Raw genomic sequence first — 24,807 nt, 5'->3', positions numbered from 1 at the left:
CTCTCTCTCTCTCTCTCTCTCTCCTTGAACAGGGAGAGATGAAAAAGAGGTTCTGTGGAACATCAGGATCGTCTGCTTAGGGGATTTTATGACTACAGGTCTTTTTTCAGCCCTTGTAAACAACTCTGAGGAAATGCAGCATCCAAAGTGAGCAGTTAAACTTATCCCAACAGCTGGTTTAGCCTTTTCTATTTCTTCTCTCTCTTGCGTTACCTAAGGCTGCAGGAGATTGTGTTTTGAAGGGAAAATCCCTGCTTGCTTCTGATTTCTAGTCTGTGTGTTTGAGGCGGTGGGTGGAAGGCAAAGGAGAGAAATACCTATTAAATCATTGTTTAATTTCAACATGAACTAAATTATTTTCTGTCCCAAGGGGATGTTTTTAATGATAAGAATTTGCTTTGTCTTCCTTTCTCCAAATGCAGTGGTAGAGGAATGTGGCTTAGGGCACTCCTGGAGAAAGCACACTGGTGTATTATTATTAATTAGTGTTAATAATTTTGTAATGGAGATTGCATTGTTCAGATAGACCCATCCCACCTCTCAGGTAGCACTTCGGCTGGCAGGGAAGTAGACTGAATTAGAGGAGAAAAGAAACACTTGTGTTGTGGGTTTGGGGTTTTTTTTTACCCAAATGACATTTCAAACTAATTGAAAATCAGAAATACTGTACCTGCACCACAGACATTTGCATAGATAGAGAGAAAATCCTACAGGGAAGTGTAATAACAGACAATACCCAGATGGAGAATGGAGACAGAGAAATAGACATACTGAAAAAGTGTGTAAATATATCAGTGTCTCTCTGTCTTCTCCTTCATCTGTTTGCCTGCTGTGTGTACTCCTGCAGGGAGAGAGATCGATCAGACAGACTGATGGACAGGTCAGTACTATAGATGGAGAGGCAGATGCAGGAGGCAGGCAGGCAGACAGACCGAATCAGCGTGAAAGACTGGCCCACCGGCGCTATATGAGGATAGCCACATAGTGCGGTCTGATTTGTTTTCTGAAGCCAGGTCCATGCTGAGTACAGTGGGCTGCTGGAGCACATGTTGTACAGTTCAAGATGACACTGTCTCTTTAAAGTTGTGGAGCTTGGTCATGCTACCAGCCAATCAACATTTTAATTTAATTGTCACATGTCATTGCAATATTGTTTTGCAAGGTAGGTAAAGTTAGTATTGTGTGTGAAATATACATACAGCACGGTACAGTACTTTCAGGGCCTGATTCATCCCCTTATGAGCCCAATCCAGCTCCCAGTGTAGCCAATGGGAGTCTTTCCATTCACTTCATTAGGAGTTAGATCAGCTCATGTGGTGTCATATAGATAGATAGATAGATAGATAGATGTGCAAAGCAGGTACCAAATGCGGGGAAGGGTGGTCCACCGGTTAGAATGCTAGCTGGAGACCTGGCTTCAGTTCCTGTCTCTGCCACTGACTCTCTGTGTGACCTTGGGAGAGTCACTTGGCCACTCTGTGCCTCAGTTTCCCATCTGCAAAATGGGGAGAAGAGCACTGCCCTCCCTGATAGACCTGAAGGGCCTATGGCTAAACCAGGCAGAGTAGACAGTGCACGACAGAAAGCCCAGAGGAGGGACTGGCCAGTCATTTGTGGACTCTTTTCTTGTGGGCACTGCATGAGAAGTGAGTCCTTTGGAGGGGACTGAGAGAGGGAGTGGTGACTCAGGGGGCTGGGCTAGGGAAGGGGCTCTTTGGGTTGGGAAAAGGGCAGCCTGGAGAAAGACATGAGAATGCCCTGGCTGGCACCACTGGCAGAGCAAAGAGAGTGGAGGTGATATGATGACAGGTGAGGCCAGAGAGGGGCCAGTCGGGTAGGAGAGTTGTTCCAAATATGCCAGCTTGTATTTGTGTGAGGGTTTGAAACTACTTGCGGGGGAGAGGTCCCCTTGGTTTTCTTTGCAGCCATTTCACTTCTCTTCTTTGCTTTTCCTTGTTCCATTGCGGTTTGGTCACTTTCCCTCCTGCATCGTTTATCTTCCTATTCCCTTGTCTCATCCACTCTTTCCTCTACATTTTTAGGGAGGCCCCGTCTCTCTCTCTCTCTCTCTCTTGCTGTCCACCCCTGCCATTGTCCATTTCAGTCACTCTAGTCCCCTCTCCTCGGCAGTCCCTCTTTTCTGCCTCTCTGCTCTGTCTCCCATCTTCACATCCTGCCCCCCTCCGAACCAGAGCACGCTCTGCCAGCCATTCCGCCGCGCCTGCCTCCGGAGTGGCCTGGACATGACAGGATGCTGACCTGCCAGCAGTCAGAGAGCACAGAGAGCAGAGTCTTGTCAGTTTCAAGCTGCTTTGCTTCGTTTCAGCACAGCCGTACAAGATCAAGTGCGTTCTAGGACATCCTCCATGTTCTGCGCCGCAGGAGGCGCTGAAGCGATCGATGCTGCCATGCATCATCCATTGCTCCTCCCCAGCCCATATTTCCTCTCCAGTTCCCCAGCTTTAAGGTTCTAGCCTCTCTCTCTTCCCTTTTCTGCACCAGCTTCATTGCCTCTTCCACTGCCTTTGCTTTCCAGTGTTGCCTCTTCTGTTCCATGGATATGCTGGGACCGGTGTGAAATTTACTCGGCTCCTGGTCTAAGAGGGGGAAGTAAGCTCAAGCCAAGACTTCCTCCAACTCCCAACAGCTTTGAGTCTGCCCGTTAGATATTCCTGTGCATTGCTGCCCAGTTTGATTTAACTCTAGTTCTCAGTTTAACCTTCTAGTTTAACCTTTCACTCTAGTTCTCAGGATGAAACACTTCTCTTGTGGATGCTGCAGTCCTGATTTTGAGTGCCATCCCTTGCTTTTCCCTTGTAACTTCTTGCAACTGGCTGTCATGTGCCAGGTCCCTGTATGGAGGTGTAGGGCCATTCTCCTGACTCGCCCTGACAACCAGAACAGGGGAGTCTCATTAGCACCATTAAAGATGGAGAGTTTCTTTGAGGTGACAGGGAATTCAAGGGGTAGGGGACAACTGGTTGCGCAGGGATAAATCCTACCAGCCCTCTCTGGAAAGAGTTTTGGAGCTCATGTCTGTATGTACAACCCTGTCTTAGGCCTGCATTACTGTAATTAAGAACCAAGGCAATCCCCAGGAAAGGGGGGCGGGGTGTTTGAGGACTCTCCACTGTGTGCATGGTGTGTTAGGCATGCTGTGTGAATGCAACCCCATATCGGAATCAACGTGCCCAAAAAGTGTTTCGGGAGGAAGGAGCAGCCTTTTGTGTGTGCAGGGGGTAGGCTTCCCAATCCCAGGGCCCATCTCGGTTCTGCTTCCCACCCTAGACACTGCTTGTGTTCTCTGGATGGAAAAAAACGCTGCTCAGTGTCGCTGCTCTTTTTGCTCTGGGATCTTTCAGCTCGTCTCCCCTAATGCTGCTGAGACTAAGCCCTCTGGTTCCTAGAACGGATTGCACGCATTACCCACGGTGCTTTGCAGTGCAATTTCGCTCTCTCTTGAATATAACCCTGCTGTTGATTGAGAAGGCCTGGGGTGAAAAGAAATTAACAAGACTTCAGGAAATGAGAGAGGCTTTAAGGAGCTCTCGCCACAGCCAGGCACCCTGCAAGGGAGAGATTTTGCCTAAAGCCCATTTAAATGCTATGGACTCGTTGTCGGTTTCTTACCGCCGTCATTACTGAGCACCAAGAGATTTGTGTGTAAACTGCAACTTAAGTTGTGCCCTCGCTAACACCGAGCTCTGTGGGGACACAAGGGTATAACCAAAGGCAGAATGCGCCTGTGTGTATGTGGGTTGTCTCTAACACCGCAGCACAAGCTTGAGCTTCAAGGAAAAAGTTAAAGCAACATGCAAAAGCCAATGCAAGCCCTGCAGAGCCTGCCAAATGCTGTGACATTAGCTGCTTCGCTTTCCCTCTCTTTGCAGAGATAACCGTGCTCTGCAGCAGCATTCTGGTGTCTTTCTGTGCTGGCTTCCTTAATCCTCCCCTGCTCATGCCCACACTGTTTGCTCTTCCTGCAGCTTCTGAGCTGCTGCCCCAGCACTGCAGAGCCCTGGATGTGCTACACATGCAGAGCAGGGAGCAGAACCCTGGTCAGAGGTTGTCCTGCAGGAGGCAGCCCTGTGCCACGGAGCAGCGTGAAGAGTACAGGAGGGTGTGGAACATACACAGGTTATGCTGTGGCTTGGACGGGCTCCTCAGTCTGGTTAAGAAGCAGGTGCCAGGTGGGTATAAATGCAGGAAGAAGCCCAGAAATACTTCCCCATCCCAGCCCACCAAACCACCCTCCTCAGCTCGTTGAGGTTCCACCCGAAGACTCGCTCCTTCTGCAAGGCCCACAAAAAGTTAATCATTTTAATTGAAAACAAACATCCTCCTCACCCCCCTCCTGGGGGCTTCCCAAAGCATCCTCCTTCTTCTGTGCCTGTCTTGGGTAGCATGTGAGCAGGCAGACAGGGCCTATCCAGTGCAGAGCGGAGCACACTGTCTGCCTAGCAGTTAGAAGAAGACACTCCCTTCTGGGTGTGATTAGTGTAGGAGGATGGGGAAATCACACACCCCAACATCAGAGAGAAGTTTGAAGCCTTCAGGTATCTGAATCCGTTCAGCAACCTTGGGGGGGTTCACCTTCCTCTGAGGCATGTGGGTGCAGGTCCCTTCATCATTTCCCAGCCATTGCTCGGATGTCAGTGCACCTCTCTCCTTCCCGTTCTCTGCCTGTGGCCTCCTGTGAGCTGTAATACTTGTGGTTGCTGGGTTTAGTGGGCAGGTGCTGGCTGGTGGTGGGCGGCCTGGGATTTGCAGGAGGCCGGACGAGAGGACGCGATGGTCCTTTCTGGCCTTGAACTCCAGGACTCTATGTTGCTGTCGCCCCAGGAGAGTGAGAGCCTTGTGGTGGGGATGCAGGGGCCACAAGGAGGAGTGGCTGATGTGGAGTGTGACGGGATCCTCGCTAGTTCATGCAGCCGGCCGTCTAGCTAATTTGGATACTAAATACGGAGTTTGCCAACACAGGCCAACTTCATATGGGCTCCCCCATTGCCAGGGGCAGGGGAGTCCCTCCCCCCAACTGCCTGCACATAAAGAGCCTGGCACAACAGAGGAGCCAGAAGGGCAAGAACCTTAGGCCTTGTCTATGTGACATTGCAGCCCTGGTTTAACCTAAGGGATGGATTTAAACTGATGTAATTAGAGGAGTACAAATCTCTGGGTGAATACTCTTACTGTGGTTTAAACCAGGCCTTTTGAAGTCTGACTGTAGTCGATTGGGAACAGGTCTAAACTAAAGCCTCTGTTAAACTGCCACCCGGGGGTTTGCACCAGTTTAACTAAACTGCTTTAAAAACCAATGTGACTTTCCCATGTAGACAAGGCTTGTGGCGCTGTTGGATCAACTGAGGCAGGAAATTCCAGAGCCAGCACCCCTCCAGTGAGAACACCCAGCTCCCAGGCCCAAATGTTTAAGTCAAGTGCCGTTGGTAAGAGTGACCAGCCTTTCCCGCAGCTCTGGGGAGAGCGCTGATCTCACAGACAGCAGGGATCTCAACCACGTAGGGTTCTAGAAATCCAGTGCCTCTTCAGAGAATACCCTCTAGAGGCGGCCGTCACGTCCTGAGTTAGCTGCAGCTTCTGGTCTTTGGAGGCAGGTCCTTGCAAGGATACAGCTGGGAGGTGACAAAGGCCGTACGTCTGCATCACAGAGAAACAGGGTGCAGAGACGGGGCAGTAGTGCCGGGGAGGCAGGGAGAGTAGCCGGAGGGCCCTGGGAAGCCGGTAATGTACTGTCACACCCAGCGCCAGACCGGAGCGTCAATACCGCCCCAGCAGCGTAGGTACAGCTGGGAAGGATGGAAGAGAGTGACTGGGGAAGTGCAGTATCCTGCTGACCTCTTTAAGTGTGAGCATCTGGGGAGCTGGTGGCTCTTAAATTAAAAAAATCCCCCCTGGAATGAGCTGCCATCTGATATTACGGAGACAAACAGCTTAGCCAGCTTGTAAAAAAAGAGGATTAGAGCCTCTGTGGAAAGACTTGTGGAGAAAAGGAAACGTCTGGGGGCCTCAGGCCCTGCCGCAGTCCGGGTTGAAGCAGGCATGGTGGGCTGCTCCCTGGGTGATGGAAAGGTAGGGTAAGTGGTTGCTTGCACTCCCTTTGGCAGGAAGAGCCCTGGATGCTTCTGGATTTGTGGCAGGTTGGATTTGCACAGGGCAGAGGAAGGAAGATGGGAGCAGGGTGTGTGAGTTATTGTGACTGGTGCAAAACTCATTCGTTCGGAGAACTGAAGTGAAACCACCGGCTTCCCACACGGCGATCTGGAGAACTGAAACTTTGTGGTTTAAGCCCGGCGGGTGAGAGTAGTGGGTAACAGAGAGGGTGCTTTAAAAACACCCCCCATTAGATAGCTAGATTAGATAAGGCCATGTGGGACAGGATTGTGACCCCAGGCTTTGCTGCTAACCCTCCTTGGGCCCTGAGGCCGAGGCACCAAACTTGTGAATGCAGGCTTTAATGAAGGCACATCCGAGACAGAGAAGAGCGAGCCCAACCAGAAGGGACACAAACAGGGATTGGAAATAGGATTTGTAGGGCGCAAGGCCAAGCCAATCGAGCCATGACCAAAACTGGAAGGACTCTCGTGACTCTCTGACAGTAGAGCTCAACGTTTGCAGGCCTTTAACAATTGAGGACAAATTAGGAGAAATAGAAGGCAAAGAAACGCAACATTTATCAGCAAAGTCAGGATATACTTTAGCAAATTTAGTACAAAATGAGGAAGATTGTAACAAATATTGAATCATTAATGTATTTAGTGCTGATTAATTAAGAAGAGGCCCTTGCCTGTAGTATTAGCAAGCATTTCAATAGCAAGGGATTGAAACAGCACTTGATCACGTAACATCATATAACCAACAGGGTTAAAACTAACAATAGAGGAGGCGAGGAAGGAAGCTGCTGTCCAAAAAGAGTGGGTTAAGTTAGGGAGGTATTAGCATAAGAGAAACTCCACATAGAACAATTAGAATAAGTACCAACCCAAGTAGGGGCTGGGGTTAAACTATTACCAACAAAAACCCAACAATGAGATGCTGGAACTTTAATACTCTCAATTAAAGGAAAGCTATGATCACTTCGACCTGAAGCATTAAGAACTGGAAACACATAAGAATTAAATTGTGAAGAACAATTATTACAAACAGTAAAAGCAGCCCACTGCACATAGGGGGAAGAACAATTTACACTAGATATATTAAATGAAGAAAAATTATAAACTATTGGTACAAATTGAAAGGGTAATGGATATTTAGGTGAGAACTGAGTGGAGCAAACAAGACAATCTTCTGGACTCAGCGCTGACAGGGACTGGTTTCCGCTGACCTCCTGCACCCAGTAGGTGGCAAACCAAGCTTGTAGTACACCCTCTCCTAAGGGCTCTGTGGGCAAAGATGTCGTGAGGGAGAGCAGTGGGCAAAGATGTTGTGAGGGAGAGCAGTATAACAAATACAAACCAACTATAAAATTAAACCAAAATAAATTTTAAATACAGATACATGCAAATACTTTGAGGGTATTTGAGGGTATACTTTTATGATGCTTTGTTATGTTTGGGAGCCAAAGGTGGAAACCTGTTGAAAATGTTTGGTTAGCTTTATGCATAAATTGTTATTTTAAAACATTTTGGTTATGACATTCTTATAACTATAATTAAAAGTGCAAACAAGTTTATAAAAATCCCAAACAAGAAATTGACATTTGTTAATATTATCTTTACCTTAATGTTGAGGTTTCCCCTCACATTTTTTTTTAATAACAAATTTAAAAAAAAGAAACTTAAAAAACAAAACTGTGATTGATAAAAGAGAATTCCTTTGTTTGCAATTGCATTATTTCTTGAGGCAGAAATATATGTACATATATTTGTAACTGAAACCTTTTTGAACTTTGCACAAAAAATTGGTGTTAATATACTATGATTACACCCCAACCATGATTTTAAAATAGTGTGGTACCACATCTTATATATATATTTTTAAAAGGGTATAAAATTGACTTTTGTTGCAACAAAATAAAAATAATTTTTTGGAAAAAAAATAGTCACGTGACACACACAACATAGACACAACACACACACATGACATATAGAACAAACTTACAATTAAAAACAAATGGCGCCAAAATTCTATTCATATTTATACAAAATAACACAACCAAAAATAAAAAGTAAAAGAGTTAAACATTTGAGTAAACAAATTATTACCTTATTTAAAACTTGTAGCATAAATTTGATACAATACATTTGGCAAATACCAATACACTTTTATTAATTCGGTAACAAGGAATTTTGCATTACTTTATATTTAACATTATTTTAAAACTCTGCTATATGGAAATAAGAAAAGCCCATGTTACAAATATTAGTTAGTGGTTAGAATAAGAAGCAAAGAGTGCACTTCTGTTGCTTGGCAACCATATCTTCAAGAAAGTTAGGAATAATTCCAGCTGTTGTATTCCTGAAGGGTTAAAATAATTAATTTACTGTATTTAAAGTTTTTACCTTGTTTTCTTTTTGTTTCTTGTTTTGTTCCGTTTTCAATTGCTTTATTTTTTGGAGGTTTCTGTAAAAACTATAACTTTTAACTTTTAAAACAAAAAGAGAGAGAGCCGAAGTGAGGAGAGGCGGAGGAGGGGAAGGGGTGGGGGTGAAGAGCAACCTAGGAAGGTAGCGAGACCTGAGCCAAGAAAGATTAACTCCATCAAGGTTAGTTATCGCAATAGGCAAAGCTTCTGCTACAGTTTTAGATTCAGTAAATTCTGGGGCTGTTGGCAGAGCTGGATACAGAGGAGTTTTAGGAGCTTCATATGGGGGTGGCAAAATTTTCTGAGAGGGACTGGGGGGGGTAGTGATGGGCTCTACCTTTTCTGTCTTCTCCTCATTATCATCTTTAGGAGAGCCTAGGGCTGCCTGTTTAGCTGCAAACATTGTGCCCCCGTGGAGGACAGAGGACAGATCAAGGGCCTTGCATATCATGCTAAAGAGGACGGTGGAAACAGCCTCAGAGTATCTGCCAGGGTTAAAGGCACAGTATAAACTTTTAGAGTTTTGCCCGAGCCAAGGGAACAGATCCATTCTATTTTTGGATTAGTCGAATTTTGGCTAGTAAAAAGGTGAAACTGCAAATATTGGAACTGTTCAGTTTCATAATCTGCGCGGTCTGCAGCATGCCACGGGCATGGCCCAACTCCCTTGCATCCTGTTCGTGACGCCATGTGGATTGCCACGGACTCGCAGGGGCGAAAGAAAAATGCAGGCCTGTTATTTACCAGGCTGCACGTGGCAACAGACTATATTGATAAGGGATGCAAGGAGAGTGTGGGTCACGATGCAAACTGCAGACACACACACACACACACTAAACTTAATCAATTTAAAAGTTTTATTGGGGATAATTACAAGGGGTAAGGGAGCAGCGTATGATTAGCTAATAGAGTTAATGAAACTTAAAACACACAATGACTAAAATATCTACTAACAATATTTATAAACAAAGATGCAGCATTTAGTAATAACTGATACTTACAAATACAAACCAACGCATAACGACCGGCAAACGTAGAAGCTCTATTTGAAACACGTGAGCTGAGAGAGAGGCTTCGAGGTGATCAGGCTCGGTTACAGGTATACACAGGACACACGGGTATACACAGGATACACGGGTATACACAGAATACACGGGTATACACAGGATTCGTTTTCTTTCTCCTCTCCCTGCCTGCACATGGCAGGCAGGCCATAAAGTACCCACTATGACATCATAGAAGTGTCATAGGGGACGGGGCCCAAAACCTGTTTGTGTTCGTTTCTGATTGGCACAAGCAAAGTTTACACCATGTAGGGGAGCAGGTGCCTTAAAGTCTGGCTTCGCCCCCAAAAGGTGAGGAAATGCATATTGGTTTAGAATGCGTTCAACACTGAATGACAAAAGAAGAGGCCAGGGCAATACCGGTATGGGCAAGTTTTACAGGATGCAGACAGGAACTCATCTCAACAAGTAGTGGGTAACAGAGAGGGTGCTTTAAAAACACCCCCCATTAGATAGCTAGATTAGATAAGGCCATGTGGGACAGGATTGTGACCCCAGGCTTTGCTGCTAACCCTCCTTGGGCCCTGATCAGCCTCCAGTTTCCCCTCCCTCACCTCACGCTCCAGGCTGCCATGCAAAGCCTTTCCCTCAAATGTCCTTCCGCAGTTACTACTGCCCTGCTGCCTTCGCTCGGGTCTAGGCACTGGGTTGGCAGGGCCCCCCTTACTCTGTGAGGCCAGGTAATCTGCCCCCTCCTGGTGGAACAATGACGGGAAGGTCCTGAGCTGATCCAAGCGCCGATATTCAAGAACCTGATCCAAATGTTAGTGCCTGACCCCACCCCGAGTCCAGAGCCGTCATAAATGCAGCCCGTGTCAGGGGCCGGCAGCTCAGCAGCAGCGACAGGGCTATTGGGAACCAAGCCAAAGCTTTCAACAGAAATCTCTTTGTTGAAACTTTCCTTTGCGAAGCTGGTCTGCTCGTGGCAGGGGGAGCGCCGGAAAGCCAGCCTGCTCTCGGATTCGTGTCATCTTGCATTTGGCGCCAGCCCATGAAGCAAACACTGTCACGGAACCTAACTCAGGTTCAAAGACAAGCCCCATTTCTTATTCAGATCACATTACCCAGGCTCCCCAGAAAGATTCATTGATTCGTATCTTAAAAGGAAAAGCCTTCAGAACCCATTAAATCTGCCTTCCCCTTCCATCCCTGCTCTCAAGGTCTAGGGCTGCTCACACCACCTTGCTTTTGAACTGGGGCTCTCGACACGTCAGTCAAGCTTGTTTGGAACGGATAGGCTGCATCCCAGGGCAAGACGTGTCCTCAAGTGAGTTCACTGAGCTCGCGGGGCTGACTCCAGCTGTGGAAAAGCGTCATTTCTTCATTCCAAAGAATGGCCAGAAATAATTTCTGTTCAATTAACGCAGATCTTCCGCTGGTGGAAACTGGCGCAAATCCACGAGCTACGGCCATGTATACTAGCCGAAGATCAAGACCCGGTAACTGGAGAAGCGATTCCAGCCACAGTTCAGGTCCTGCACTGGATTCTTTGGGAGGTGCGACTTCGTGCTCATGACACTCAGAACTGTGAGCCCCTGCGGGACCCCTCTCATCCTCAGCAAGTGAGAGCTTTGCTGCTGCTAAGCTACGTGTCAGCTCCCTGACACACCTATTCATCAGCCTTGCCAGCAAACTCTTCAGCACTCTGCCCGGCCAACCCTTGCCTGCCAGGTCACAATCAGTGCACCCCAATCCCTGAGTTCCCCAGAGACGTCTCTCTGCCGTGCCCAGTCCCTCTCACTGGACACTCGCAGAAGTCACTGAGTTCACTGCCTCCAAAGAGACAGACACACACCGGCCTCTTTGGCTAGCTGAGCACTCACTCTCCAGTTTAATATACAGCACTCAGAGGGTTGTGTAATAAAACAAGGATACGTTTATTAACAAACAACAGAGCTTTAAGTGATACTAAGCAAGAATAAGAGAGACAGCTACGGTTATAAACTCAACGAAACCCGCTCTCTGGTGAGTAAAACTTAATTTCAGCCCGTTAAAGTCTGAGACTAAGCAGGTTTTTCACTTGTGTCCAAGTGAACTCCTCCCAGGCCCAGAGGATCCAGTTTTCATAGGGGCAATGGTGCTGTGCCCTGTCGTCCCCCCAGTGAAGGATAACTCAAATGTCTCTGCCCCCCTTATATTACTCAAAGTCTTTGGTCTCTGTTTTGAAAGTCAGGAAAGTTCCTGAGGTGCAGACTGTCTGCCGGTGTGATCACTAAGCGGTCCCCCTGTTTGTATAGCTTAATGGCATCGTTAACTTTATAGAATCATAGACTCATAGTCATAGGATGGGAAGGGAACTCAAGAGGTCATCTAGTCCAGTCCCCTGCACTCGTGGCAGGACCAAGCATTATCTAGACCATCCCTGACAGGGGTTTATCTAACTTGCTCTTAAAAATCTCCAGTGATGGAGATTCCACAACCTCCCTAGGCAATTTATTCCAGTGCTTAACCACCCCGACAGTTAGGAAGTTTTTCCTAATGTCCAACCTAAACTGCCCTGGCTGTAATTTAAGCCCATTGCTTCTTGTCCTGTCCTCAGAGGTTAAGGAGAATAATTTTTTTCCCTCTTCCTTGTAACAATCTTTTATGTTCTTGAAAACTGTGTCATGTCCCCTCTCAGTCTTCTCCTCCCCAGACTAAATAAACTCAGTTTTTTCAATCTTCCCTCTTAGGTCATGTTTTCTAGATCTTTAATCATTTTTGTTGCTCTCCTCTGGACTTTCTCCAATTTGTCCACATTTTTCCTGAAATGTGGCACCCAGAACTGGACACAATACTCCAGTTGAGGCCTAATCAGTACAGAATAGAGCAGAAAAATTACTTCTCACGTCTTGCTTCCAACACTCCTGCTCATACATCCCAGAATGATGCTTGCTTTTTTTGCAACCGTGTTCACTCATATTTAGCTTGTGATCCACTATGACCCCTAGATCCCTTTCTGCAGTACTCCTTCCTAGGCAGCCATTTCCCATTTTGTATGTGTGCGACTGAGATTGTTCCTTCCAAAGTGGAATACTTTGCATTTGTCGTTATTGAATTTCATCCTATTTTCTTCAGACCATTTCTCCAGTTTGTTCAGATCATTTTGAATTTTAATCCTATTCTCCAAAGCACTTGCAACCCCTCCCAGCTTGGTATCATTCGCAAATTGTTTGTAAGTGTACTTTCTATGCCATTATCTAAATCACTGATAAAGATATTGAACAGAACAGGACCCAGAACCAATCCCTGTGCAGGACCCCACTCAATATGCCATTCCAGCTTGACTGTAACCACTGATAACTACTCTCTGGGAATATTTTTTGAACGAGTTATATACCCACCTTATAGTAGTTCCAGCTAGGCTGTATTTCCCTAGTGTGTTTATGAGAAGGTTATGTGAGACAGTATCAAAAGCCTTACTAAAGTCAAGATATACCACGTCTATCACTTCCCTCTATCCACAAGGCTTGTTATCCTGTCAAAGAAAGCGAGTAGGTTGGTTTGACACAATTTGTTCTTGACAAGTCCATGGTGACTGTTACTTATCACCTTATTATCTTCTAGGTGTTTGCAAATTGATTGCTTGATTATTTGCTCCATTAGCTTTCCAGGAATTGAAGTTAAGCTGTCTGGTCTGTAATTCCCCAGGTTGTCCTTATTTCCCTTTGTATAGATGGGCACTATATTTGCCCTTTTCCAGTCCTCTGGAATCTCTCCCGTCTTCCATGACTTTTCAAAGATAATCGCTAATGGCTCAGATACCCTCTCTGTCAGCTCCTGGAGTACTCTAGGATGTATTTCATGGGGCCCTGTTGATATGTAAATGTACCTTCATTGTCCTCTGGCTTACAAAGCTCGACCCAGCCAGGTGATGTGTGACATTTTCGATCAGAACAATACAAATCACACAGCAGTTGTGCTGCACTCAGTAGTTCCACTGAAGCCAATGGGATGTCAGGGTGAGTAAGGAATGCAGGATCTGCTCCCTCTGTAGTGCTTTACAGGGTTAAACACAGGGTAGTGTATGGTATAAATGACAGAAGGCAGGGGGTTAAAGGCACTGTATGTATGTGCGGTGCATGTAGATATGCACATGAAAGCAGTGGAGTAAAGGCACTGTATGTGCGGTGCATGTAGATATGCACATGAAAGCAGTGGGATAAAGGCACTGTATGTGCGGTGCATGTAGATATGCACATGAAAGCAGTGGGATAAAGGCACTGGATGTGCAGTGCATGTAGATATGCACATGAAAGGAGAAGCAGTCATTCTGCTTTGTGTAAGCTGGGCCTTTAAACATAGAGGAATCCCCTTGGCTGCTGTGAGCTGCCATCAGTTCAGGATGCAGAATGGGGCAGGCCGAGTCTCTGTAGTCTGTCTGTCGGTCTGTGGCTACTGCCAAAAAGATGGTGGTGGTGGCAGGGGGGGAGGGGTTCAGCCAGATAAGTAACATGCAGTAGTTATCTCACTGTAAAATCCTAGTGCAGACAAGGTACCTGGAGTGTTTCCTGCGAGGTAGCCAGGTGAGGCCAGTGCTACCCCTCTGCCCGTGGCTGACCTCACTACTTTTCCTCGTGGTGAAAACGACAGTGCTTATCTGCACCAGGATTTTACAGCAGGATAGCTCGTGTGTGAGTCAGCCTGTGGTTAAAGGCGCCTTCTTTTCGCAATGAGAATAAAGCCTAAATATGTGTCTCCTTGACCCTGCCTTTGTTTTTCTCATGGAGGCTTCTCTCTTGGTTGTTCTCGTGGCCCTGAAATAAAAGTCACCTTGCCTAGGATATACACGGTTTGCATGGGAAAATGAAATGTGATGGTGCATAAACTAAGCACACTCTCAGAAGACCAACAGCAAAAGGAAAAAAAAACGAAGACGGGTGGGGAAGAGAGAAGATGTTGCTGTAGGTTTTCAGATGAGATTTGAAAAGGGACAAAGGTCTGATGAGGAGAAGTCTCCTCTGGAGGACAGGACCTGCAGAGGGGAAGGCGCTTGCATCACTTTCGAGCCTGCGTGAAGGGACAGAGAAAAGAGGAGGGGAGTAGCGATGGGCAAAGGGGGCTAACAGTTTGGCAGCAGGAGCAAGTCTGTGGGGAATTACATGCAATCTGCAGTTTGTCAGATTAGCAGCGAGGGAGGGAGCGGTGGGGAGAGGGCAGGATATGGAGAGAGGGGTGATTCAGAGCCTTGTAAGCACAGATGGGGGGTGAGGGGATGGAAAAGGAGGAGTCTGGGGCCATGGACCCAGAGAAAGGGAGAAAGCAGGGCTGGAGTACCTAGAGACGGGTGTAATGAGCACTGCAGGGCACTCAGACAGATAGGAAGGATAGGAGATAAGTAGGTAGAAGACAGAAGGCAGCATATGGAAACCTTATGGCCAGAGACAGGAAGTCGGGGAGGGGAGGTCCGTGTGATGGGGGAAGGGTGTGTGCAGGACAGGCTCACTACACAGAAGGGACACTTGCCTCCGGCCTGTCATATCTGGGGCTGGCCCATTACATGAGAACGGGGTGAAAAGCCTAAACCAACTAAGAGCCGAAGCGTTCATGGACCGGCTGCCCGGCCCCTTCCTACGCAAAAATCAGAGGAGTGTGTCCTCATTTGTTGCCCATTAATTACATCTGATCCTGCTCTAATCCCCTCTAAAACGGGTCATGAGCTCCTGCAGGTGACCGAGTGACTGGAAAACAACCTGCTGGCTTGGATTCGCACGCTAGCCGCGGGAGCAGACAGGACCAGGCTGAGGGCAGCAGAGCTGCTCTGCCACTGCCTCCTCGGTAGCGCCAGGGATGTGGCCGGCCTTCTGCTTTCTGTGGTGATGGAGGAAGAGCCATGTGCACCACCCTCCTGGTCATCAGCACCCTGGCCATCCTGCTTCGGCGCCACTTCTTCAACAGGGTTGAACCGTACGTCCTTCCTCATCTCTGTGCCCTGTGGCGGGGAGGGGAGGGGGCACGAGAGCTGGCTCTTTCGAAGAAGCCCAGCTGCACCGGCACTATCTAGTACGCTTGAAATGTATGGGGCTGCAGCCACAAGGGACAGCGGTTATTGCTACTGCTCAGCACCTTATCTAAGGTTATGGGTCGTTTCCATGTAATGGCCTCTATTGTACCAGATATATGGGGGGACTCTACCTCTCTGGCACCTGATATAGACGTAGGCCTGATTTCACTTATACCAGCGACTCCACCGAGAGTCACACCCCTGTATAAGTGGTGTGAGATCAGGATCAGGCCCCATACGTGCCCTGGCAGATGCATGGCCTCTGTTATCTAACAAGCTTTTTCCTTCCCTGACTCTTATAATCCCCGTCTGGGATCCTTAAATCTCTTTTATGGGCCTCATTAGCGCAACTTTGGGCTTGGTGGGGCAGGGCTGTGTTCTCATCACTCCTGAACCCTTTTCAGACCTTAGGGAAATGTCTGTAGATCAAGAGCGTAAGGCTGTTTCCTCTCCATAATGTGTATGCCCAATGCCATGATTCAGTGTGTCTGATCGTGCAGATGGTTTTGTATGGACATTAACCCGCGTTTGCACTTGTTTACTGTGATCGGAAAAGCTGCGACTAGCATTGCCGTGTATATAAATTCTGTCTCAGTTTGGAGCAATCTACACTGCCCGACTCTGCGTGTGCATTGGGAATGACATTCCGCCGCCACTAATTACATACTGGCAGAACTGCATTTCCAAAGGAGCCTTCGTCTGTGTTCTCCGTGTGTGGTCCAGAAGTGCTGAGTGTGCACCCTCAAATCCCCCTGAAGTTAACAAGAGCTGAGGGCTCTCCAGGATCTCACAGGAGCAAGCCCTGCGCAGTGCAGACGTGCGAACCTGCAGGTGCAAGATCGTGCTGCCAGTTTTAGTGCTGCCCTGTGACATTTTCTGGCAATATGTAAATGCCCCTTCTGCGCAGGGAGGGTTATGATTTAGGGCAGTCTCTCCAAGGGGCTGAATTTGGCAATGAGCCTTTAATAACTAAGCCTGAGAGGCTGCCACACTTACTTGCACATTCCATGAGTAGCCCCACTCAAGTAAATGTGAGGGTTGCTATGTAGTTCTCTGGACATGTGCAGCAGGGGTCTGTTTTGTACAGTGGGACCTGCTTATGCAGCGTTGAGCACCTGTAAAGCCCATTGATTTCAGTAGTATTGCTATTTGTATTATAGTCGCATCTAGAGGCCCCAGCTGCAATCCTTGTGCCAGGTGCTGTACAAACGCACACTGAGAGACAGTCCCCGCCCTAAAGAGTGACACCCCAAAGAAAGTGCCCAAGGTCACCCAGCAGCAGGTTTCTTAACTCACAGCAGATTGCCGTGTCTGCTGGACTCCATTGTCTCTCACAGAGGAGGGTTTAGTGGGTGGTTCAGGTTTTCAGATCTTGGTCAGCACCTGCCCCAATTTGGCTCAGATGGAAACAACTCAGCACTAATGGCACCGTGCTCGCAGCGGAGCAGGATGAAAGCTCCCAAATGGCTTCGCTGCACTCCAGCGGGCCGAGCTGGAGCGAGGGGGCCTCTGCAGAGAGCGCAGCTGTTCTCTTCAAAGAGAGACTCGGCTTGAAGAGGTTTCTTTTGTAGACACAGAAATCTATTTACCGGCGGAGACTGGAGACATCTGAAAGTGGGTCGGTGAAATTGGCATTTAAAGAGCCCAGCTTCCGTCATGGCGGAGACGAAAAAGTGTCTGATTCCAGGCAGGGTCTGGATGGTCCAAGCTGCCTCCTGGACTGCCTGTAGCAGACACAGAATTAAAGACTAATTGGTTGCCCGAGAAATCATGTTATAAATAAAAGCCCACGTGCTGGCTCTGTGCTATCCGATCAGGAAGGGAAATGGGGAAATGCCCTTCCACAGAGGGAGACAGGACTGAGGAACATGCCCAGCTGACATTCTGCAGACCCTCCGCATGCTGAGTTGCAAAGGGCAAGACACTGCCTGGTAACAACAGCTGTGAAGCTGTGGCAGCGTGGTCCAGTGGCCACTTGCGTACGTACCCAGGGTCCAGGCCAGCTGTGCTGCCGTGGCTTCACAGCTAGTGTTACTCAGGCTAGTTTCATCTAGCTCAGCGGTTCTCAAACTGTGGATCTGGACCCTCAAAGTGGGTCGTGACCCCATTTTAGTGGGGTCGCCAGGACTGGCTTAGACTTGCTGGGGCTCAGGGCCCAAGCCAAAGCCCGAGGGATTCAGCCCTGGGCGGCGGGGCTCAGTTACAGGCCCCCAGGCTGGGTCTGAAGCCCTTGGGCTTTGATTTTGACCCCTTCCCCATCCAAGGTGGTGGGATTCCTGGGGTCATGTAGTCATTTTTGTTGTCAGAAGGGGGTCGCAGTGCTATGCAGTTTGAGAACCCCTGATCTAGCTAGATCACAGCTAGCTGGGACTTGTCTACACATGCAGCAATCACACCTCCCAGTTGCATTGTAGATGGTTGTCAGAGGGTGTGTTCCACCATGGTGATGTCACTACAGTAGCCTGTAGATTTGAGTGTCAGCCGCCCTGATCCTCTGCTTGGAGAACTCTCACTCTCAGCACAAGTATTCTTTGTGGGTAGCCAGAACGCTCATTTCGCAGCCAAGGGGGACAAAGCAAAGAGAGAGAGTCTGGCCTGCAGTTATGATCTATTACTCCCTGTGGCTGTAAGTGTATGTGGGGTGTTACAAAAAATAAAAGAAGACCCGGTCCCTCCCATGGTCTAAATCAACACATGAATCATAACACCAGGCATGGGGAGGGAAATAGGCAGAAACCAGGGCTGGAATGTAGGTAGAAGCCAAGATGTCTGGGGTGAGCGTGTGAAGTTTGAACTTGCTGCAGTAGGAGCCAGTGAGGAGGTGAAAGGACTCCGAAGTGTGTGTGATGTCATCAAAGGAGCAGGAGCAGAAAATTTTAAGGCCAGAAGAGGCCACTGTGATCATTGAGTCTAACTTCCTGCACAGCTGAGCCCAGAGAATGTCACCCAATAATTTCTGCATCCAGTCCATAACTTCTGTTGGAATGAAACCCACGTCTCCTGAGTCTTACTCCAGGTTTGAGCTACTAAGCCCCAGTGAGTCAGTCACAGGGCTAACCTGAAGTAGAGGGAGGACTAGAATTCGCGGGTTCCTGTTCCATACAGAGGCACAAGACCATGCTTTCCATCTGGAACCCACTGGCAAAGTGTGGACCACATCCCCTGTGGTGGTTAGTCATTATACATCTCATGATGAAGACGTTCCCATCTGAAAACCAAGCCCAGAGTCAAGCAAAGCTCTCATCAACCTAACGCTGCATGGAGAAAAGCCATTCTGCTACATAGGCGCCTCCCTCTTTCTCCACCCGTGCACCAAAAATCAGAGCATGCGTTATGAGAAAGGATGAGTGCAGACACAAACGAGGAGCAGAGTGAAAATTAGCTTACGTAAGATTCTCTGTACAAGGTCTGCTGTTTATGCAACTTGATGGTTGCAGGGGTCAGGCCTTGAGCTTCTGCTGTCTTCAGCTTACAGTCTCATGAGTGGAGAGGATACTGTTCTTCTGCCTTGGCGTGGCCCTGCCTCTGCTCCTTGTTGAGTCTCTCCTGCCTCCAGGTCTCGGCTGCCAGAGGGGTGATGGTCCCCAGTGTGTTTGCCAGGATGGATCAAATGTACTCATGAGATTTCTGTCCATTGGAAATTAAAAGCAAACTGAAATTCTAAACTGGACTAGTCTTTCCCTGGAAGGAAAAGGGATCAGGAATGTGACTTCCTGGGCTTTTGCTTTCTATATAAGTTATTGTTTGTTCTTAGTTTTAGCCAATAGTTGATGGGAAGATGATAGAGATTACAGGCTGCATATCAGAGAGTACTTCTGCTTTGTCTTTCTTTCTCACACCCTCCTCCTTGGTTCTCATTAGATGGCATTGCCTTTTCAGTAATATCTGTTTATCTGTTAATTATTAATAATACATTGTTTTATGTAAATGGATATGTTGCTGAAAGAAAGATATAGGATGATATGCTAGCCTTTTAAGTCTGGCTACCTGTCCGTCAAGGTCCTAGTCCCAGTTTGGAACAGGGGAATTCTGGGAATTGTAGTCCCTGGGTTCCATGGGAACCGTAGGCCTGATAGCAAGGAATGTGGGAAGTAGCATAAGAAGGAGGCTTCCAACAGAAGAACAGGAAAGATTTGGGAAGGAGAAAGGGCTTTGGACATATTGGGTGGGTGCATTGGATGGTAGCAGAGCAAAGGATGTAGCTAGGGGGAGGAGTGAGATTTGGTGTTACAGGGCTAAAAATAGCAGTGTAGACATTCCCACTTGGGCTGGATCGGACCCTGGGCTTCAGCCCAAGCGGGAATGTCTATGCCACTTTTTGAGTCCTGTCATGCGAGCCCCACGAGCCTGAGTCTGTTGCCTTGGGCTCGGAGACTTGCTGCTGCCAGGTTTGGGGGGTTTGTGCAGCATAAACATCCCCTCAGTGGCTGCCTGTTCTTTATCTCAGTTACCAAGGTTGGCGCTTAGGGAGGAAGGAGGACATGAGCTCCCCTTTGACTGAGCAGGTCCAGCAGGATGTGTAGGGCTCTCATATCCTGACAATGGGGGTGACTGGGGGAAGGCTTGGACTCTCATTTGGACACCTGTTATCCCAGAAGGACGAAAGTTCTCCTAGTCTTGCTGGTGGGCTAATGAGGGGGAACCTGAGAGGACAGTTGCACGTGTGAGAGCTAAACTGCTGCTAAAGAAGGGGTCTTCAGAGCCCCAGGTCAGTGAAAATGGACCCAGTAGCTTTACATCTCTTGGCTTTAACGGTGGTTCACCTCAGTCCCATATGGAAATGGAGGTATGACCTCAGATAATGTCCACCATTGAAGCATGGCTGGCTGAGCTGCAGACAGGAGCAGCAGCTTCTTTCATCCCTGCTATGTAGCATGTAGCTACAAACAGGGCAATCAGCATTAGCAGAAAGGCACCAACAATTGTACTGTTCATTGCTGCATGACTTTAAACATTCTCAAATTATCAAGGCCAAAAATGCGTTTCAAAACAACTGGGTGTGCAAATGGCACAACTAAGCAAAAAGCCTCCTTCTCCTAGAATGTCTGTCAAGCAGTGACATCCACCCCCCTTGTCGCTTGTATCCATTCAGGTTGCTAGATATGCACTATCCACTATTGTCATGTTTTAGTTCAATATCAGCAGGGCCAGTTCTGTGTCAGTCTGGTCGATGAATTATCACAATTCTTGTATAAATGTCTGGGAACAAACAGAAGTTGGTGATGATACATTAGTTGCAACTACCATTCTGTCAAGCATCTGTTTTTAATTAGTCTAGGGAAAAATATGTGCAGAAGACCATTTTGAGAGCTGCTGGTTAGAAGAGGGCTGTCTCTCAAACTGGAGAGATGTTCGTTTAGCACTCTCTTTTTTGGATTGTTTTATGTTTAATAGGTTTTTAAAAGAATTTATTTTACAGTTAATACCAGCCAATGCTTATTGATAGGCTGGCAAGTGAATACAGAATATATCAACAAAGAAGTAAGCCCCGGCTTGTGTGTAAATATTAAGAATTCTCAATATACCTTGTAGTAGAAAAGAAGAGGTGATCTGATGATTAAACCACAGTGACAATAAGACTGTACAATGGACTGGAATAAAAAACAGCTTTCTTTGCTTTTCAATGCAGATAAAACTTCTGTTTGTAGAATGTAATTAATCGCTCATTCACAATCAAGAACCTTAGCATTTCCTAGTAATAACTCACTGATCATCTACGACTTTTTTTTCCTTCTTTTGATTTTGATTGCGTTATCAGAATACTAACAACCATTAAAAGCAGTAATAACCCTAACCATTCCCTTCTCTGGTTCCCAGTGCCTCTAGTTTGCTGTTTCTGATCGACTGCCAGCTCTCCAGGGCAAGGACTATTGCGTAGTGTGTGTCTTGTATGGGCTCAATCCTCTGTCAACACTTAACTAATAAGGCCCAGATTTTCAAAAGTGCTTAGTTTCCCATTTAACAGGCAGCCAGATTTTTCCAAAGAGTAGGTTGGCTGCTGAGCACTACAGAAAATCTGGCCCTGTTGAGGTGCCTAAATGACAGCTGATCCTCTCTGAAAAATTTGTTCCCAATTATGGGTGTTCAGCAGCTGAAAATCTGGCCCATAACAGATAAGTATTTATTCCTCTCCACTATCAGATGTAACTTGGCAGAGAATGATGCTGAAACTGCAATACCCAAAGGAACTCCGTTTTCAAAGCCATTCTTTATTCATTCATTGATTGTATTACAATAGCACTTAAAAGCCCTGACCAAGATCAGGGCCCCAATTGTACTAAGCATTGTACAAGTGCACAATGATTCGTGGTCCTTGCTCTAGAGAATTTACAATCCAAATACACAAATATTTTTTTTTAAAAGATGTGACTGTAAAACCACAGACTTTGGCAAGGGGACGCAAGGGCAGGTGTGGCCCTGGGAAGTACTCTTGGCTCCCTTCTCAATGTGCTGCTGCCACGTTAACAAATATCTGGCACGTTGCAAAATGAAATCCGTAACTTTGAAGCGGACTTGGTTCTTGCAGCTGTTGACTGCTGGCTGTGTCAGGACCCAGCAGAGCAAACATAAAAATAAGGAGAGAAACAAAGGTCAACTGAACTGTTTCAAATTCTGAAAGCTTTGAGTTTGGGGCAGAAAGTAGGGGGATCCTGTATTTGCCCAGGCGAGTTCACCCTCCCCACAGGAGGCGGTGCTGTTGATCATGACACAGGTGAAAGAGTCTGCACCACATGAGAATAGAAATTTAAAAAAAACACTTTTAATTTCTGAACTTGCCTTCCTCACAGGCAATTTTGCTCTAATGCTCTGAACTCAGGAGCTCCTGAGTTCTAATTCTGGCTCTCACACTTGCTCGCTCTAGAGCTGAAGGCAGCTCGCTTATGCCTCCATTTTCAAATGGGGCCACTGAGTCTGCGCGCCTCACTTCTTAGGCACCCAACCTGAAACACCTGTGCCTCAGTTTCCCCATCTCAGTATTGAAAGTAACACTACTGACCTGCTTCTCCAGGGATGGACTGGGATTAATTAGCAAGTGCTTGTAAAGCATTCTGAAGAGAAAAGTGCTACGTATTTTTACATGCCTGCTCACAATGTACTGCAGGATGTCACTGGATCACTTTTCTCTTGGGTTATCCTGGGGCTAAATTAAGACCTGCTTATGCACTGCCTAGGCACTGCTCCATCATTAGTCTCTATGAACTCCGCAATGTAAAGGCGTGAGGAATGGGCCCTATTCAAAGAGGAGATCCCTGTACTCTAACCCCACTGTACTGTTAAACATGCCTGCTGATGTTTTCAAACACACCTAAAGGAGTAAGGTGCCCAACTCCCATTGAATTTCAGTGGAAGCCCAACTCCTTTGGGCTTCCTTGAAAAATTCCAGCCCGAAAGCCCCAGTGAAGGGCTGAGTGAGGTACGGGTGAGAAGTTGAACTGGTTGGAAAATGATGGTGGGGATGGAGGTTATGAAACACTGGCTTTGGGGCCAACAAAAATTTGTTTTTTCACCCCAAAACTCATATTTTGATTCCTGGCTGGGCCGCCTATGCTGCATCTTGGCCTCCTCTCTTGCCAAGCCACTGCAGTGAATCGTGGGAATCCCTGGCCACAGGTCACCAGCGGAGACATTGTCCAGGCAGGGAACTCAGCCCACAAAGAATGATGGGGCATGAGTTCCCCCAATCACAGCTCCCAGGAGGCACTGCAGTGGCATTTCCAGACTGACATTCGGGAGTTGGGTTTTTCACTGAGAAGCTGAAATGTCCCATGGAAAGCAGACACTTTTCACACACAAAATGAGTTCAGTCCAAAACCCCATTTGCTGTCAAAAAGTTGCAGCAGAATTGGCCAGCCCTAGGCTGGACGGGAGAGGGAATGCTGGGTGCCTGGCTGTTCCCTGGCACTGCCTCAGGAGGTGTGTCTGTGTTGGTTCACCCTGTTCTTTTCCCAATTTCAGACACCCCGAGGGAGCTGAGGAGACCAGGCAGGAGGTTGGCTCAGACTCCCTCACAAGGTAATGTTGCTTCAAAATAAAAGCAGGGCATGGTGGCTGGGTGTGGGAAGGCTGTGTGGGCGTGAGAGACTTCTGAGCCCGGAGTTGGGGAAATCTTGGAAGCAAAACTCTAGCCTGGCATAGCGTATGATCATTATATTTCTGCTCCTCGCTGTCTTTTCAGGGACAGATCTGAGTGTTTGTACCAGGGCTGTGCAAAATGGTGACAGCCTTTTTTCTCCCATGGAAATTTTCACAATTTTGTGCCCATAAAATGTAGCTTTTTGGGGCAGTTTCATGACATGGGGCTTTCATGAGGGGAAAAGACATGCTAGAGATCGAGTAATCCCGTCCTGAACCTGTTGCTGCTACTTCAAGTAACCATTGAGGAAAAGCAGCAGGTTTCTTTCAGTTCCCAGACAAAGTCCTTTCTCTATGGACGCCTAGTCGTAATCTGGGTCCTCCAGGAGCTCTGCCCGCTTCTGCCATTTGACTATGGAAGTGCCCAGGCTTCCAAGAGGCCATAGGGAGCAACTCAGCCTGGCATCAGGACACATCCAGCCCAGCCAGGAAGGTGCTGTGTGCATGACTTACAGCAGGTGTGTATGTGGAAGGGAGATTTGTATTGGACACTGAGGACGACCCATGGTTTTTTGCTTTGTGCAGGGAAACCAGAAAGTGAGCTCCCATCCCTGCAGGAGGCTGTCCCCCCACAGCTCTGATCCAAGGATCAGGAAAGGAACAGTAAGCACCTCACTGCATGCTACTACCCACTGGCAGAAAACTCAGCCCTCTCACATAGTGGGGAGGGGTCGTGATGACCCGGGGACACCAGGATTATATGTGGAGGACGGGCACTCAGTATGTGCACTCAGATCCACAGCGAAATTTCACAGCTGGCCTGATCACAACAATGGACTTTCCTTAAACCCTGGCAGTGTCCAGGAACCTCTCACCTGTTCAGTGTATATAGGGGGGATGTTGGTCTCCAAGCTTCTTGCTTATCTTGGGCCATGCTTCTATTTAATAAATAAAGGTCTTCTTGTTGTGTTTTGTTTCTTGGTATCTCTGGATCTTCCCCCCGACTCTGACTGCAGGTGCTGATCGTGTCATCTCCTCAGCTTGTTCAGAAGCAGCTCTTCACTTCACACCAGCCACAGCAGTGGCTGGAAGATATTGGCCAAGGCAATTAGCTACACTTCTGACAAACCCCATGCAACCAAGGGCTC

At 47.5% G+C, this 24,807-nt stretch overlaps 1 long non-coding RNA gene across 1 annotated transcript; it reads left to right on the top strand.

Annotated features, from left to right (window-relative positions):
- The first annotated feature begins 23 nt into the window (after positions 1 to 23).
- Positions 24 to 24,582, top strand: LOC123345174. Its single transcript, XR_006572740.1, has 3 exons — positions 24 to 147; positions 23,543 to 23,599; positions 24,245 to 24,582. It is a non-coding gene; the product is annotated as an uncharacterized LOC123345174 (long non-coding RNA).
- The last annotated feature ends 225 nt before the right edge of the window (positions 24,583 to 24,807 follow it).

This window comes from Mauremys mutica, chromosome 12 (genome assembly GCF_020497125.1).
Source record: "Mauremys mutica isolate MM-2020 ecotype Southern chromosome 12, ASM2049712v1, whole genome shotgun sequence".
Taxonomy (NCBI): domain Eukaryota; kingdom Metazoa; phylum Chordata; order Testudines; family Geoemydidae; genus Mauremys; species Mauremys mutica.
This window is presented reverse-complemented; position numbering and strand designations above follow the sequence as displayed.